The following is a 14981-nucleotide window of genomic DNA, read 5'->3' as shown; positions in this document are numbered from 1 at the left end:
TTGTGAATGGATTGTTACTTTAGCATAAGAAATCATATGACTATATATGTTGATATTCTAAGAATGACCATGATGCCCTCATGTCCGTATTTTAATTTATCGACACCTCTATCTCTAAACATGTGGACATATTTTCGATATTGGCTTTCGCTTGAGCACAAGCGAGGTCTAAGCTTGGGGGAGTTGATACGTCCATTTTGCGTCATGCTTTTATATCGATATTTATTGCATTATGGGCTGTTATTACACATTATGTCACAATACTCATGCCTTTTGTCTCTTATTTTACAAGGTTTACATGAGGAAGGAGAATGCCGGCAGCTGGAATTCTAGGCAGGAAAAGGAGCAAATATTAGAGACCTATTCTGCACAACTCCAAAAGTCCCGAAACTCCAGGGAAGTCAGTTTTGGAATATATATATAAAATATTGGGCAAATGAAGCACCAAAGGGGGCCACCCACCGTCCACGAGGGAGGAGGGCGCACCCTACCCCCCTGGGCGCGCCCCCTGCCTCGTGGGCCACCTGGAAGCCCCCCGATGCCCACCTTCTGATATAAGGTGTCTTTCGCCCTGGAAAAATCATAAGAAAGCTTTCAGGATGAAGCGTCTCCGTCTCAAGGCGGAACCTTGGCGGAACCAATCCAGGGCTCCGGTGGAGCTGTTCTGCTGGGGAAACATCCCCCGGGAGGGGGAAATTGTCACCATCGTCATCACCATCGATCCTCTCATCGGGAGGGGGGTCAATCTCCATCAACATCTTCACCAGCACCATCTCCTCTCAAACCCTAGTTCATCTCTTGTATCCGATCTTTGTCTCAAAATCTCAGATTGGTACCTGTGGGTTGCTAGTAGTGTTGATTACTCCTTGTAGTTGATGCTAGTTGGTTTATTCGGTGGAAGATTATATGTTCAGATCCTTTATGCACATTAATACCCCTCTGGTTATGAACATGAATATGATTTGTGAGTAGTTACGTTTGTTCTAGAGGACATGGGAGAAGTCTTGCTATAGTAGTCATGTGAATTTGGTATTCGTTCGATATTTTGATGAGATGTATGTTGTCTTTCCTCTAGTGGTGTTATGTGAACATCGACTACATGACACTTCACCATTGTTTGGGTCTAGGGGAAGGCATTGGGAAGTAATAAGTAGATGATGGGTTGCTAGAGTGACAGAAGCTTAAACCCTAGTTTATGTGTTGCTTCGTAAGGGGCTGATTTGGATCCCTATGTTTAATGCTATGGTTAGGTTTACCTTAGTTCTTCTTTCCTAATTGTGGATGCTTGTGAGGGGGGTTAATCATAAGTGGGATGCTTGTCCAAGGAAGGGCAGTACCCAAGAACCGGTCCACCCACATATCAATTGATCAAAGTAACGAACACGAATCGTATGAGCATGATGAAAACTAGCTTGACGATAATTCCCATGTGTCCTCGGGAGCGCTTTACTTCATATAATAGTTTGTCCAGGCTTGTCCTTTGCTACAAAAAGGATTGGGCCACCTTGTTGCACCTTGTTTAATTTTGTTACTTGTTACCGGCCCTTATGAATTACCTTATCACAAAACTATCTGTTACCAATAATTTCAGTTCTTGCAGAGGATACCTTAGTAAAAACCGCTTGTCATTTCCTTCTGCTCCTCGTTGGGCTCGACACTCTTACTTATCGAAAGGACTATGATAGATCCCCTATACTTGTGGGTCATCAAAGCTCAAAAATAAACTAAGTGGGTGTGCATCCAACTCGCTTGCTCACGAAGACCTATGGCATTTTTTGCGGGGGGGAGACCTAGGGAATTTTGAGGAAGCCCATCATTGGAATATACAAGCCAAGTTCTATAATGAAAAAATCCCACTAGTATATGAGAGTGACAAAATAGGAGACTCTCTATCATGATGATCATGGTGCTACTTTGAAGCACAAGTGTGGAAAAAGGATAGTAGCATTACCCATTCTCTATTTTCCTCTCATTTTTTTATTTTTTTTATTTGGGCATTTTCTCTTCTTCTTTTTTATGGCCTCTTTTTTTCTTTTCTTTTTTATTTTTCGTCTGGAGTCTCATCCCGACTTGTGGGGGAATCATAGTCTCCATCATCCTTTCCTCACTGGGACAACGCTCTAATAATCATGAGCATCACACTTTATGTACTTACAACTCAAGAATTAAAACTCGATACTTAGAACAAAATATGACTCTATGTGAATGCCTCTGGCGGTGTATCGGGATGTGCAATGATTCAAGAGTGACATGTATGAAAGAATTATGAATGGTGGCTTTGCCACAAATACGATGTCAACTACATGATCATGCAGAGCAATATGACAATGATGGAGTGTGTCATAATAAACGGAATGGTGGAATGTTGCATGGCAACATATCTCGGAATGGCTATGGAAATGCCATAATAGGTAGGTATGGTGGCTGTTTTGAGGAAGGTAAATGGTAAGTTTATGGTACCGCGAAAGTTGCGCGGTACTAGAGAGGCTAGCAATGGTGGAAGGGTAAGAGTGCGTATAATCCATGGACTCAACATTAGTCATAAAGAACTCACATACTTATTGCAAAAATCTATTAGTTATCAAAAAGAAGTACTACGCGCATGCTCCTAGGGGGATAGATTGGTAGGAAAATACCATCGCTCATCCCCGACCGCCACTCATAAGGAAGACAATCAAAAAATAAATCATGCTCCAACTTCATCACATAATGGTTCACCATACGTGCATGCTACGAGAATCACAAACTTTAACACAAGTATCTCTCAAATTCACAACTACTCAACTAGCATGACTTCATATTTCAAAACAATCATAAGGAATCAAACTTCTCATAATATTCAATGCACTTTATATGAAAGTACTTATTATACCCATCTTCGATGCCCATCATATTAGGACTAATTTTATAGCCAAAGCAAAATACCATGCTATTCTAAAGGACTCTCAAAATAATATAAGTGAAGCATGAGAGATCAATAATTTCTATAAAATAAAACCACCACCGTGCTCTAAAAAGATATAAGTGAAGCACTAGAGCAAAATTATCTAGCTCAAAAGATATAAGTGAAGCACATAGAGTATTCTAATAAATTCCGATTCATGCGTGTCTCTCCCAAAAGGTGTGTACAGCAAGGATGATTGTGGTAAACTAAAAAGCAAAGACTCAAATCATACAAGACGCTCCAAGAAAAACACATATCATGTAATGAATAAAAATATAGCCTCAAGTAAAGTTACCGATAGACGAAGACGTAAGAGGGGATGCCTTCCGGGGCATCCCCAAGCTTAGGATTTTGTTTGTCCTTTAATTTTAGCTTGGGGTCCCTTGGGAATCCCTAAGCTTAGGCTCTTGCCACTCCTTATTCCCAAATCCATCAAATCTTTACCCAAAAACTTGGAAACTTCACAACACAAAACTCAATAGAAAATCTCATGAGCTCCGTTAGTATAAGAAAATAAACCACCACTTTAAGGTACTGTAATGAACTCATTATTTATTTATATTGGTGTTAAACCTACTGTATTCCAACTTCTCTATGGTTCATACCCCCTGATACTAGCCATAGATGCATCAAAATAAGCAAACAACACGCGAAAAACAGAACCTGTCAAAATAGAGCAGTCTGTTGCAATCTGTAGGTTTCAAATACTTATGTAACTCCAAAAATTCTGAAAAATTAGGACGACCAGGAAAATTTGTATGTTGATCTACTGCAGTTGGAATTGGTATTTTATCGCTCTCTGGTAAAAACTGAAAATTATTTTCATCAGTGCATACTTTATGTTTTTATCAGCAAGATCAAACAACAATCACCCAAGAAGATCCTAAAGGCTTTACTTGGCACAAACACTAATTAAAACATAAAAACACAATCATAGCAGAGGATAGATGAATTATTTATTACTAAACAGGAACAAAAATAAAATTGGGTTGCCTCCCAACAAAGCGCTATCGTTTAATGCCCCTAGCTAGGCATAAAAACAAGAATAGATCTAAGTATTGCCACCTTCTCCCTCTTGGTGATAAAGAGAGAATTTCTTATATAAAGCACTTATCTTTCTATTTTGTGAGAGTAAGTGGCCATTAATGGTGAAGAAAGATTAAGCACACTACGAAAATTTGCATCTAAGCTAGCCTTCATCTCTTTGATAATTTCATTCTGGTAAAAACATAGAAGAGAGGTGGATTCAACATTTTCACTCATGGGGTGCCCAAATATAGGTTTCATGTTTTCATAGGTATCGATGGCATCCCCCTCAAGAAAACCTTCTTCAAAAATAGAATCCAAAACCTGCTTGAAAGAAGAAGGTAAGCCAACATAAAAACTTTTTAAGTAGATCTCAATTTGATATTGGGGCACATAGCTGGCTCGGATCCTTAATAGCCTATCCCAAGCATCTTTCAAAGATTCATCAAGAAAATAATGAAAAATTCCGGGATCATCTTCATCAAAATTATTCAAGTTCTCATTGATAATCCTGGTAGGTCTTTCCATAGCATCATTATTTGTGAGCTTAGAAAGGACAGAGGGACTATCCAAAGAATTAAAACCAGGGAGAAAACCCTTAGCCCCTTTTGGTTCGGCCATGGCGATAGAAAGGCAAAGGTTTTCGAAAATTGCTTTAGAAGTGGGGGAGAGGCAAATGGCAAATAATGTAATGCGAGGGAGAAGAGTTTAGGATGGGTACTTGGTATGTCTTGACTTGGCGTAGATCTCACTGGCGACGGCGCTAGAAATCCTTCTTGCTACCTCTTGAGAATGTGTTGGTTTTCCCTTGAAGAGGAAAGGGTGATGCAGCAAAGTGGCATAAGTATTTCCCGTAGTTTTTGAGAACCAAGGTATCAATCCAGTAGGAGACAATGCACAAGTCACCTAGTGCCTGCACAAACAATCAATAACCTTACAACCAACGCGATAAAGGGGTTGTCAATCCCTTCACGGTCACTCGCAAAAGTGAGATCTGATAAAGATAGTAAAGTAAATATTTTTGGTATTTTTGTTGTATAGATTGGAAAGTAAAGATTGCAAAATAGTAGACGAGATGCGATGTAAATAAAAGAGATGCAATATAATAAGAAAGAGACCCGGGGGCCATAGGTTTCACTAGTGGCTTCTCTCAAGATAGCATGTATTACAGTGGGTGAACAAATTACTTCCGAGCAATTGATAGAAAAGCGCATAGTTATGAGAATATCTAGGCAATGATCGTGAATATAGGCATCACGTCCATGTCAAGTAGATCGAAATGATTCTGCATCTACGACTATTACTCCACACATCGACCGCTATCCAGCATGCATCTAGAGTATTAAGTTCATAAGAACAGAGTAACACATTAAGCAAGATGACATGATGTAGAGGGATAAACTCAAACAATATGATATAAACCCCATCTTTTTATCCTCGATGGCAACAATACAATACGTGCCTTGTTGCTCCTACTGTCACTGGGAAAGGACACCGCAAGATTGAACCCAAAGCTAAGCACTTCTCCCATTGCAAGAAAGATCAATCTAGTAGGACAAACTAAACCGATAATTCAAAGAGACTTGCAAATATATCAAATCATGCATATAATAATTCAGAGAAGAACCAAATAATATTGATGGATAATCTTGTTCATAAACCCACAATTCATCGGATCTCGGCAAACACACCGCAAAAGATTATTACATCGAATAGATCTCCAAGAACATCGAGGAGAACTTTGTATTGAGAATCAAAGAGAGAGAGAAGAAGCCATCTAGCTAATAACTATGGACCTGAAGGTCTGTGGTAAACTACTCACGCTTCATCGCAGAGGCTATGGTGTTGATGTAGAAGCCCTCCGTGATCGATTCCCCCTCTCGCAGATCGCTGGAAAAGGCCCCAAGATGGGATCTCACGCGTATAGAAGGTTGCGGCGATGGAAAAGTGGTTTTGTGGCCCTCTCGGATCGATCTAGGGTATAAGAGTATATATAGGAGGAAGAAGTACCTCGGTGGAGCTATGTGGGGCCCATGAGGGTAGGGGGCGCTGAGGGAGTCCTGGACTAAGGGGTCGTCGGGCGTCGAGCCTGTTATCTATTGGGCCGGACTGATGGGCTGTGAAGACATGAAGGCCGAAGACTGTACCTGTGTCCGGATTGGACTCTCCTTGGCGTGGAAGGCAAGCTTGGCGACCGACTATGAAGATTCCATCTTATGTAACCGACTCTATGTAAACCCTAGATCCCCTCGGTGTCTATATAAACCGGAGGGGTTAGTCCGGAAAGGATATACTCATTACCATAGTCATACAGGCTAGGCTTCTAGGGTTTAGCCATTACGATCTCATGGTAGATCAACTCTTGTAACACCCATATTCATCAATATCAATCAAGCAGGACGTAGGGTATTACCTCCATAGAGAGGGCCCGAACCTGGGTAAACATTGTGTCCCCCTGTCTCCTGTTACCATCGATCCTAGAAGCACAGTTTGGGACCCCCTACCCGAGATCCACTGGTTTTGACACCGACATTTGTGCTTTCATTGAGAGTTCCACTGTGCCGTCAATGAAAGGCTCGATGGCTCACCTTGTCCTTAAAGACAACATCACCTCCGGGGGAGCTTTGGCCCCAGGCCAAACCCTCCGGTTGGGCGTCTTTACTATGATCACCCATTCGGCCTTTGAGCCGACGATGACCTCTCGGGCCATCAAAAACCCCCTTCGCATCAACTCCGAGCACTCCAAATAGATGGATCCGGCAGAATTTTCGTCTTTAAACGAACTCCTAGATCGCATCGCCGCTTTGGGGATAGCCACAGACTACGATCGGATCGGGCCTAAAACCGATCAAGGAGAAATCGAGACCCTACCGGTCACCTACCAGATTGCGGTAGTCATGGAGCAGGACGGCGAGTCTTCTTCTATACCAAAGACGGACTATCTTCGGATCACCGATCAGGAAGAGCCGGATACTCACCCGCGAAAGGATGCGACCAGCCCTCCGAACATAACACCGGACGGCGGTCCTAAACAATCAGAAGATATTCTGGAACCCGAACTTTTAAGCCCAGAAGGTCGTCAGACTCCGGATAATCGGTCAGGTCAGGGTTCGCATTTAATTCCACCCACCCACCCAGATATAGACGCTCTCATGAGCATAAAGAAGTCTAAGGAAATGGTCCACCACTTCTGGGCCAGATTCCTCCTTGTCAAAGACAAGGTAAAAGATTGCCGCGACGCGGACGCAATATCAGTGTTATGCAACAATTGCGCGGACGATGGAATCCTCAACGCCATCAATCGCCGCCGCATACTGAAATTCCCTAACTTAGCAACCATCGTACAAAAGTATAGCGTGATGGAAAGCACCTGGAAAACTCAGGCAGCTCGCTAGGAACTGTCAGTCCCAACTCAACTCCCCCTACAGGAGAAAAGGGAGCACCCTCGCGGCACGCCCAGTCCAACAGTCAAGAAACACAAAACCGCTATGCGGCACGGCACCGTTCTGCTGGGGTGGCTCGATGGCCCATGCAAAATACATACAACACCAGATATCGTGGCAACCCACAGCCTTAGAGCATGTTGGATACTATGACAGGTAGCCAAGAGCGCCGAGGACATCCTTACCAAGGACGACCCAGAACGGCATCCCCCAGGGGACGATAACTCAAGAGTATTGATGGTCTTTGAGACATTCGCTTCAAACAACAAGCACAAAAGGGCGCTTCGCGAGCTCGCCGAAGTCTGTCAAATTGCTGTGATAAACCCCTGGAATGACACAGCTATAACATTCAATGCCGGTGACGAACCAAAGAACAGAACAGTACGAGCGCCAGCCGCGTTAGTCCTCAGTCCCATCGTGGATGGGTTTCGACTCACCAAGGTCCTCATGGACGGCGGCAGCGGACTAAACCTCATTTATGAGGACACACTCCATAAAATGGAAATAGACAGGAGTCGCATCATGCAAAGTAACACAACCTTCCGAGGAATTATTCCCAGTCGGGAGGCGCAGTGCGCGGGCAAAATCACGCTTAACGTGGTATTCGGCATGCCAGAGAACTGTCGGTCTAAAGAAATAACTTTCCAAGTGGCCCCTTTCAGGAGCGAATATCACGCCCTGTTGGGGCGGGACACGTTTACACGCTTTCAGGCCATACCCCATTACGGGTATATGAAGCTCAAAATGCCCGGACAAAACGGTATAATCACTCTCGTCAGTGATCCGGACATAGCACTCCGCGCTAAAAACAAAACCGCATCCCTGGCACTGGAGGAGCTATCCGAAGCCCTCGCGGCCGAAGAATTAACCACACTACGCTCCACGGTGGACAGGGACAACGTTATCCTCGACAAACGCCCTAAATCCACCTCCTTCAAACCAGCAGAAGAAATAGTTAAATTCCAGGTCCACCCAACGGACCCCAAGAAGACAGCGTCTATCGAACCTCAACTGAACCCAACGGTTGACACCGCACTACGAGAATTCCTGCACGAAAACTGGGACATATTCGCGTGGCACCCTTCAGATATGCCAGGGATCCCACGCGAGCTGACCGAACATAGCTTCAATATATTAAAGGGGTTTAAACCGGTTAAGCAAACACTACGGCGCTTTTCTGAACCTAAGCGTCAAGCCATGGGGGAGGAGCTGGCCAAACTCATCGAGGCTGGATTCATTAGAGAAATCAAACTTCCGGACTGGCTGGCAAACCTAGTGATGGTACCAAAGAAGGACAAATCCTGGTACCTGTGCGTCGATTTCAAAGACCTCAACAAGGCTTGCCCTAAGGATCCCTTCCCCTCCCCCGCATTGATCAAATCATCGACACCACCGCAGGACATGACTCACTGTGTTTCCTTGATGCATATTCCGGATACCATCAAATCAAAATGAAGGAGTCCGATCAAGACGCAACAGCAATTATCACCCCATATGGGCCATTCTGCTTCAACACCATGCCTTTTGGGCTCAAGAACGCCAGCGCCACATACCAACGCATGATTCAAACATGCCTGGAGAAACAGATCGCCAAAATAGTAGAAGCTTACGTCGATGACATCATCATCAAAACCAGGCACGTCGAAACACTAGTAGATGACTTACGTCTTACATTCGACAACCTCCGGGCGTATGACATTAAGCTCAATCTGGAAAAGTGTGTCTTTGGCGTCCCCGCTGGAAAACTGTTGGGCTTCATTGTTTCCAATAGAGGAATCAAAGCAAACCTGGCCAAAATCCGAGCTTTGTCACAATTGGCTAAGCCAACAGACCTTAAACAAGTTCAAAAGCTTGCGGGTTGTGTAGCAGCCCTAAGCCGCTTTATCTCCAGATTGGGAGCAAAGCACTGCCACTCGATCGCCTTCTACGGCGAACCGACCACTTCGACTGGACGGACACGGCAAAAGCCGGACTGGAGGAAATAAAAACCCTTCTCGCGAGGAATCCAATCCTGGCCGCACCAAACGCCGGAGAACCGATGTTATTATACATATCGGCAACACACCAGGTGGTGAGCACCGTACTCGTTGTTGAGCAAGAACAGGACGAACATAAATTCCCGCTTCAGAAGCCAGTATACTACGCATCTAGTGTCCTTACACCATGCAAATCCCGATACCCTCATTATCAAAAAATAGCATATGCGGTCTTCATGGCATCCCGAAAGCTCTGTCACTACCTCCAGGAGTGTTCGATCCCGGTGGCCTCCGAAGTACCACTCAATGACATTATAAACAATCGTGATGCTATGGGCCGGATTGCCAAATGGGCCATCAAACTCCTCCCATTTGACATTACATATAAACCACGTCGAGCCATCAAATCCCAAGTACTGGCCGACTCTGTAGCCGAATGGACAGAGGCCGAACTCCCTAAAGAGTACGGCACATACTCCAATTGGGTCATGTACTTCGACGACTCCAAAATGCTGGCAGGGTTAGGAGCGGGCGTCGTTTTAACGTCCCCTACTGGAGACATCGTCCAGTACGTTCCCCAAATACTATACACAGACTCCAATAACGCAGCCGAATATGAGGCCTTATTACATGGTCTCTGTATGGCCGTCTCCATGGGCATACAATGCCTAGAAGTACGTGGGGACTCCAACCTTGCAATATCTCAAGTAAACGGAGATTTCGACGCTAAAGATCTGAAGATGGTAGCGTATCGTAACGCAGTCATAAAAATGTCGGCCAGGTTCGAGGGGCTTGAGTTCCATCATGTGGCTCCAAAAAGTAATCAAGCGGCGGATGTTCTTGCTCGTATCAGTGCTAAGCGCGACCCCGTCCCACCTAATATTTTCCTGGAAAGGCTCTTTAAGCCATCTGTGGTGTGGCAGGAGGAAAACGGCAATACTAGTCCGGAACAAACATAATCCAAGATCCCGGAAACACCAACGTCGTCGAGGGCTCAGCCATCGAAATAACACCATCAGCGCATCTCATCATGGCAGTCATTGCCCCATGGACCGAACCCTTCCTGGTCTGCTACCTCAACAGGAAAGAGCTTCCTAAGGACCAGAACTGTAACGCCCGAGACCGATGTGCCATGTGTCTTCCAGTTATTCGCTGTTGTTGCCTTGTCATTGCTTGCGTGTCATGCATCTCATATCATGTCATCATGTGCATTTCATTTGCATACATGTTCATCTCATGCATCCGAGCACTTTCCCTGTTGTCCGTTTTGCAATCCGGCGCTCCTATGTCACCCGGTGTCCCTTTCTACCTCTTTTCGTGTGCGGGTATTAAACGTTTTCGGATTGGACCGAGACTTTCCAAGCGGCCTTGGTTTACTACCGGTAGACTGCCTGTCAAGTTTCGTGCCATTTGTACTTCGTTTGATACTCCAACGGTTAACCGCGGGACCGAAAAGGCCTCATGTGTGTTGCAGCCCAACACCCCTCCAAAGTGGCCCAAAACCCACCTAAAACCCGCTCCATCATCTCGGTCGTTCGATCACGATCGCGTGGCCGAAAACCGCACCTCATTTGGACTCTCCTAGCTCCCTCTACCTATAAATATGTGGCCTCCCCCAAAAATTCGCGGTACAAACCCTAAAATCTTTCCCCTCGCGCCGTCGGACGCGTCCACGCGCCGCCCGGACATGTCCGTGCCACCGTCCACCTCACCTCCACCAATCAGGAGCCGCCACATCAGCCCTGCCACCTCTCCCGTCCAATCCCACCTTGCCACGTGGCATGCGCGCCGTCCAACCACCGCCGCGGCCCGCTCGGCCCGCGCGGAGCCCGCGCCAACCGCCGCCGCCTGTGCGAGGCCCACGCCCGAGCGCCGTCACCTTCTCCGCCGGAAACCTAGGGCCGCCGCCTGACGTTCTTGCCGCCGACCGCCGCCGTGCCTCGCACTGCATCGCCGGTGAGCTCCGAGTCGCGCTGCCGTCTCCTCTTTCTGCTCGCCTCGCCTTCCACATCTCACCCGCAGCCATGGCCGCGCCCGCGCCCTGCAGGTGCGTCAAGGAGGAGCTCCTCATCGCCGCATCCGTGCTCCGGCCACCGCACCTCGCCGGATGTAGGTGCCCCGCCGCCCTTGCCCGTCTCCGGCCAGATCCGAGACGCCGGCGCCGCCCCGCACCTCCACCGCGCCAGATCCACGCGTCCCCGGCCCCGATCCGGCGAGCTCCACGCCCGTGCCGACGTCTCGGATCTGGCCGAACCTCGGGATCCGCTCCGATCTGGATCTGAGAAGAAACGTAGCGGTTGACTTTTGACTCAGTCCCAATAATTTTGTGCATTTTTTATCATGTCATAACTTGTCAACCGTTGCTCCGATTCGTGCGTGTAGTATATCAAAATGTTCGTCTCGACGAGTACATCATTTCATCTCATTGCATCATTTTCATTTGAGCTCATCTTGATGCCCGAAACGCTCTTGGAAGAGGGCTATGTGACGAATATGTCAGATCTGTTTCAGCAAATGGCCTTTTGTCTTTTTTGCCATGATTAATGTGTGCATGCTATGATCTTGAGCTCTACATGGGTTTTGATGATTGCCATGCCATCTTTACAGGGGTGTATGCCATGTATTTTTGTGATCTTTGTGGTGACTAGCACAAGCTTGCAAAGTAGTGTAATCGTTGATGCTGATTTCAGGGACTTAGAATTTCACTAAGTCCTTGTCCTGATATTGTTTTTATGCCATATGTTATTGTGGTTTCCTAGTGATCCGTGCCTCTTTTGAGGATGATCAGTAATGATGTTTTCTTAATATTGTGGTGCTCTAACCATCCATGTATTTGTTTGCATTTATGGATCACCCTAGCTTGAGTCAATCGAGCTCTACTTTTGCTATAAAATGATCCTGGCAGATTGTTGACATGTTTAGCGATTTTGCCGAGGATGTTGCTATTGATCCGTGCATGCTATGATGTTGTTCTTGCCATGTCTAGCTTCTATGCCATGTCTTCTTGATGGGTGTACGCTTAGTTTGTCATGCCATGCTCTATAGTGAGTGCATTGAGCTCGTAAACATGCCTACTTGTTATTTGTTTTGCATGCTCCAGTTTTTCACTAAGTCTGAATCTGTTTATGTTTTTGCTATGTTCACATGCTTGCAATGGTATTTTGTGATCCCTTTTGGCTCAAGGTCACTAAGGGACTTTTGTTAAGTGCTTTGAGTAGCTTCATGTCATGCCTTGCTTTGCCATGTTAAGTTCCTGTAGCTTGTAGTTTTCATGCTCTAAAGTTAGCTTCCTGATGATAAATTCCAGACCTGTGTTAATTTCACTAAGTCTGAAACCTGTTATCATTTGCACTTTTGCCATGCTTGTTTGAACCTGTTAATGGATGAATTAGCCATAGCTCAGTGTTCCTCTTTTGTCAAGAATCATGAGTGGATCCCGGCCATGTATTTTGTTGTCATGTTTGAGTGTTGTAGCATTTTTAACTTGATGCTTTTAGATGGCTACTTGCTGTGTATCGCAGACCAGTGCCATATTTGTTTTGCTTGTCATTTTCAAACCGTGCATCCGATTCCGGTGATCTTTATATCAATTTCAACCGAAATCACCTCCCATTTCCAGTGGCACTCTTGGATTTCCAAGTTGAGGGCAGGTTCTATCATTCATGTCCAAATCATGCATGTGCATCGCTTACCGCATCCCGCATATCATACCATGTTCATGTGTTGGTTCTTTACTATGTGGTGTGTTTCTTTCCGGTGTTGCTCCTTCGGGTTGGTTCCGTTAACGTCGTGTTTTTGAGGACCCGTTCGACTATGTCCCTTTGTCTTCTTCATGGACTCGTTCTTCTTCCTTGCGGGATTTCAGGCAAGATGACCATACCCTCGAAATCACTTCTATCTTTGCTTGCTAGATGCTCGCTCTATTGCTATGCCTATGCTACGATACCTACCACTTGCTTATCATGCCTCCCATATTGCTAAGCCAAGCCCCTAACCCACCTTGTCCTAGCAAACCGTTGTTTGGCTATGTTACCGCTTTGCTCAGCCCCTCTTATAGCGTTGTTAGTTGCAGGTGAAGATTGGAGCTTGTTCCTTGTTGGAACATGGATATTTTGTTGGGATATCACAATATCTCTTATTTAATTAATGCATCTATATACTTGGTAAAGGGTGGAAGGATCGGCCTTATGCATGGTGTTTTGTTCCACTCCTGCCGCCCTAGTTTCCGTCATATCGGTGTTATGTTCCCGGATTTTGCGTTCCTTACGCGGTTGGGTTATAGTGGGAACCCCTTGACAGTTCACCTTGAATAAAACTCCTCCAGCAATGCCCAACATTGGTTTTACCATTCTCCACCTAGCCTTTTCTTTCCCTTGAGTCGGCCGGCTCAAGGGTCATCATTCTTTTAACCCCCCTGGGCCAGTGCTCGTCTGAGTGTTGGTCCAACCGAGTAGACTGCGGGGCCACCTCAGGGCAACCTGAGGGTTGGTTTTACTCGTAAGATGTCTCATCTGAGTGTGCCCTGAGAACGAGATATGTGCAGCTCCTATCGGGATTTGTCAGCACATTCGGGCGGTGTTACCGGACTTGTTTTACCATTGTCGAGGATGTCTTGTAACCTGGATGCCGAGTCTGATCGGATTGTCTTGGGAGAAGGAATATCCTTCGTTGACCATGAGAGCTTGTGATGGGCTAAGTTGGGACACCCCTGCAGGGATTTGAACTTTCAAAAGCCGTGCCCGCGGTTATGAGCAGATGGGAATTTGTTAATGTCCGGTTGTAGAAAACCTGAAGTGGATCTTAATTAAAATACATCAACCGCGTGTGTAACCGTGATGGTCTCTTCTCGGCGCAGTCCGGGAAGTGAACACGGTGTTGGAGTTATGCTTGACGTAGGTTGTTCTAGGATCACATCTTGATCATAGTTGTTCGATCGTGCTTTTTTCCTTCTCTTCTCGCTCTCATTTGCGTATGTTAGCCACCAAATATGCTAGTCGCTTGCTGCAGCTCCACATCATACCCTTTTACCTTACCTATAAGCTTAAATAGTCTTGATCGCGAGGGTGTGAGATTGCTGAGTCCCCGTGACTCACAGATACTTCCAAAACCAGTTTGCAGGTGCCGATGTTATCGTGCAGGTGACGCAACCAAGCTCAAGGAGGAGCTCGATGAAGATCTTGTCCTTTGAGTTGTTCTGTTCTAGTTGATCAGTAGTGGAGCCCAGTTGGGGTCGGTCGGGGATCTGTGTAGCATTTGGGGTAGTCTTCTTTTATTTTGGTTCCGTAGTCGGACCTTGATTGTATCTGGTTGATGTAATGCTTTATTCATGTATTGTGTGAAGTGGCGATTGTAAGCCAACTATGTATCTCTTTCCCTTATGTATTACATGGGTTGTGTGAAGATTACCTCACTTGAGACATTCCTTTCAATGCGGTTATGCCTCTAAGTCGTGCTTCGACACGTGGGAGATATAGCCGCATCGAGGGCGTTACAAGTTGGTAATCAGAGCCAGGCCCGACTTTAGGAGCCCCCTTCTTGATCAAATCGCTGGCGTTGTTGAGTCTAGAAAAATGTTTTGAGTCTTATATGATT

This window comes from Triticum dicoccoides, chromosome 5A (assembly GCF_002162155.2).
Source record: "Triticum dicoccoides isolate Atlit2015 ecotype Zavitan chromosome 5A, WEW_v2.0, whole genome shotgun sequence".
NCBI classification, from domain to species: domain Eukaryota; kingdom Viridiplantae; phylum Streptophyta; class Magnoliopsida; order Poales; family Poaceae; genus Triticum; species Triticum dicoccoides.
This window is presented reverse-complemented; position numbering follows the sequence as displayed.